This window comes from Phalaenopsis equestris, unplaced genomic scaffold, assembly GCF_001263595.1.
Source record: "Phalaenopsis equestris unplaced genomic scaffold, ASM126359v1 Scaffold000016, whole genome shotgun sequence".
Taxonomy (NCBI): Eukaryota; Viridiplantae; Streptophyta; class Magnoliopsida; order Asparagales; family Orchidaceae; genus Phalaenopsis; species Phalaenopsis equestris.
In genome coordinates this window covers 317,050-321,415 of record NW_018164458.1, presented here as the reverse complement: position 1 = coordinate 321,415, position 4,366 = coordinate 317,050, and the positions used below count along the sequence as shown (strand labels likewise).

At 27.6% G+C, this 4,366-nt stretch overlaps 1 protein-coding gene across 1 annotated transcript in view; it reads right to left on the bottom strand.

The window, feature by feature from the left end:
• LOC110018352 (sodium-coupled neutral amino acid transporter 2-like) overlaps positions 1–212 on the bottom strand; it is a gene marked incomplete in the record, with an annotated part of 4,979 nt that extends 4,767 nt beyond the window's left edge. The window contains 1 exon segment of the mRNA XM_020715637.1: positions 10–212.
• Between the last annotated feature and the right edge of the window lie 4,154 nt (positions 213–4,366).

Genomic DNA, 4,366 nt, shown 5'->3' with positions numbered 1-4,366 from the left:
TCTTAGTGAATAGGCTCGTGCTGCTGATGGCAATGAAAGATGAGAACTTTAGGTGGATTTCGATTTCTTGTAAGGGAAAACGACGAAAAGGAGCGGATTTTTTAATCTCAATCCCTGTAGAGAGAGATGAAGACATTTGGGCTTGCTCAGATCATAGAAAGGCTACTCACACAGCACTACTGTACAATAATATTTGTCAGATGGCTTAATAAAAATATCTGAAAAATAAGTCCAAATAAGTATTGCGTACATTTATACGAGAAGAGCAAGTAATATCCTCCACTGCTTTTATCCGTACGAAAGCAGTTGTATGAAATGACCGAATCACCCATCCATGAAATGTTTTTTTTGGAGTTCGAAACCATTTTAATTTTGTACGGTGCTCACTTGAACCACAAATTTGTGCGCTCATATTTTCTTTACAAAATCAGAATTTTTGGAGTACAATAATACTGAAATCATTGGGCCAAGATATTTTAGTTATATTTTAATTTAACTTGATCCAAACAAGCTTAAAAATTTAACACATACCATTTGCATCAGTTTTATTTGGTGCATTTACATACAAGCAAATTTATCTACATATTTAACACCCATACTTTCATATTTACATACATAATACTCATATCTTGAATATCATATTTATTGAATCATGATTGGTCAACAAATTACACGATAATGAATTAAACGTAAGAAGAGAGAGAGAGAAAGAGAGAAGTGAATACTTTTATTTTACAATGATAAACTCTAAAAACTTGCACACTAACAGAATACAAAACATTTATTTATAGTTGAGGGCGGACTTTAAACTTATGCATTACAACTTAATAAAAGATAACACATCCATTTGATGTGACATAAAGTCATAAAATAATTATAAATACTATTATACCAACTAATATTATTGCAATCACTATTTCAACAACCGATACTATTTCAAACACCAGAATTACTGGTCATAATGTCTATCGGAAGTGAATCAATTGGGGGTACACTTTAAGCAGCTTTCAATTTTATATTGTTAATTTGAGGCGAAGTGGGTCATCATTCATTCCCAATTTTCTTCGTCTGACCCATTATTAGAGACTGACATATCTTCTGCTTTCATTTGTTTCTGATAGAACTCCTGCATTTGCTGCTTAATTTGTTCAGGAGATTCTCGAGGATATTTGCACTGAGTTATTTTCTCTTTCTTGCTTGATTTTGAGTTCTTTTCTCTTTCTTGCTTGATTTTGTTAATGTAATTTTTTTCTTAAATTTTTAAACTTTAGAGGATTAACTTTATTGGTTAAGTGTTTTCCATTTTTAATTTAAGATCTCATCTAGTGATCTTGTTCAAAAGAATATATCATTATTAACACATGTTTCATTATCTACATTAAAGTTCAGTTTATAATAATTCTTTTTCTATATCATCTGAATTGTTTTTTTCCTTAAATTATATATTTTTCAAATGAATTAAACTCAACCTAATAAAGTTCTTGGTGATTTATGAGAAAATTAGATTTGAAGAATCCATCAAATCAAATAAATTATTTATTAATAAATTTAGTTTTATTTAGTTATTTATCTATTAAATTATTTTTTTATGAATCATAGAAAAAAATTTAAATTATTGTTTCGAGTCTTTAAAATTTCAATGATTATTTGAGCTAATAAAAGTTTTGAAGTAATAATTCTAAGTTTGGCATAATACTAAGTTATAAGATTGCATTTTAAGAGAAATTAAAATACCAAATATAACAAAATACTCCATAAAGGTACTCATAAAACAAATAAATACTCCTCCAAACTTACTTTCCATTAACTACAATAAATAAAATAACATAATAATAGAAAATTAAAAAATAAGTACACTAATTTGTAGAAATAAGGAATATACATGAAACATAAAATAAAATACATAAAAAATAAAATAAAGGAAAATATAGGACAACAAAATGGTCACTCATCATCGCCTTCCACCGTAGGATGTACGATGTAACATAATGTTGGAAAGCAAGATCTATAAGAAATAATGTAGCCTATAGTCTTTTATTCATTTGGTGGTGTAAAAACAAGTTGAAAAGTGTTAAGAGTTAAACTCAACCATATAAGAATACTAACGATGATGTTGATCTATGTAATGATCAAATTGGCTCCCCATCTCTTGTTATCACCTCTTGAGCTTGGAGATGCACTCATGCAAGTCATGCACTAGGCCGTCATAGAAGAAGAACCTCTATCTCTTAATGTGGATAGATAGGGGATCACACAATGTATAAGGGAATATATACAAAGGAGGAGTGGGTGTATAAGTGTGAAGTGTGTCTTAGTGATGGCTTAGTGGGCAAATGTGAGAATAAGAAGAACAGTTGGAAAGGAATTATCAAAGGAGAGAGAATATCATTGGCAAAAATAAAATAAAGGGAAACTTTGGGTGTTTCTCTTAAAACTTCCTTATATTTTGTTTATGTTTTCTTGTTCTATAATTCGTGTTTGTAAGGATGTTGTGTAAATAAGCTCAAATATTTTTGAGTTAGTTATTTGCTTGTGATTTACAATAAATCTGAGTTTGTGTTCTCAAAATTTTAATAGATTTTAAGTTGATGTGCTAACATTTGAACTTTATTTACTTACAATTTGACCAATTATATGTTAATTTTTACTGTGGTCAAGATTTTGTAATAGAAAACTAGTGGAATGATTAAATTAATGCTCAATTCTTTAGTAAAATAGACATATTGCTTTTAAGAAATTGCAATCGATAGATAAAAACATATTTCTAGAATTTTTTGCAAGTTTTAGGCAACTAAAGCATAATATGAGATAACAATAATCCTTAAATCTCAACAAAGATTAAGGAGTTGCTTAGTCCTTGATTATCAACCTCATTCTGAACACTTTTAATCATTTGAATCTTAAGTGAATAACTAATTCAAAGAAAATTTTTATAAAATCCAAAAACCAAACAAAATCAATTTTTTCCTTAAAAACTTTTATGTTATCTTTGGATTTTGCAATAGTTTGATAAAACTAAAAGTTCAATAAGCTAGTATATAATCTAATATAAAAATTATTAAAGTTCTTTGTAGGATCGACACTTGGAATCAAACCTTATACTACACTTACCATTAATCATGTGGTAGATATCAACAAATCATAGAGTGTGCCAAAGTATGAAAAATGTTAGATGATAAAAATAGAGCTTCAAAGACACAGTGGTTTACTACAACCCTTGCATATTTAGAAAGAAAGTGGGAAAGTAATTTTCTTAGATTTTGTGATGGGTCATCTTAGATAAAAACAAGGTTATGATGTAGTGTAGGGTTATTATTGATTTGTTAACAACATTATGCTTTATGTCTATTTAATTTACTAGATAATGTTTCTCAGATATATGTAAAAGAGATATTCATACTAAATAATACACTCAAAATAATTGTATCTAATCAGGTTGAAATTCTTAGTTTTAAATTATGTAAAGGATTACAAGAAGATTTGGGTATCATATTGAAACATTTCACCAACATATAAATGGAAAGTTTGAGAGAACTATACAAACATTAGAGAAATTTTTTAGATTATGTTATGTAAATTTTGGTGAAAAATGAGAGAGTCGTATTATTTTAATTGTATTCACATATAATTACAACTTTCATTTTAGTAACGTGATGACACCTTATTCAGTTTTATATGGTAAAAAAAGTGGAATACTTTTAACATAGATAGTTGTAGGAGAATAAAACATTTGGGTCCAAAATTAATTGATGATACCACTAAAGGAGTAAAACTTATCAGTGATAAATTGAATGCAACACAAGAAAACTAAATTAAATATAATAATCCATAATATTATATAATAGAATTTGAATATTAGTGATTTTGTGTTTATAAATATTAGCACTTCGAAAGTAGTGTATAAAATTGGCATAGAAGAGAAACTCAATTCTATATATATAGGTCCTTATGAAGTGATAGATTGATAAAAAAATCAGCTTATAAATTGTTGTTTCCCAATCATTTGTCTGACATTCATTTTGTATTTCATATTTTTTCATTAAGAAATGAGTAACAATGCATATAATAGAGTATTAGTTGCTAAAGTGAAATTACGGCCAGACTTTACTTATAGAGAAGAAGATAATTGTAAATTACCTTATGAATTGAAACAATTAAGAAATTCTAATAGTAAAAATCTAATAGAAATATAAAATAGAAAGAGAACAAACATGGGAGAAAGAGTCCTAGATGAGATAATTATATCTGGAGTTGTTTATTAGCTAATATGTAAGCACTTGAATGTTGAGGATGATATTATAATTAAGTGAGATTGTAATAAGTACAACATATTTAGGAATCAACCACATGCTCTCAGATGTATAAA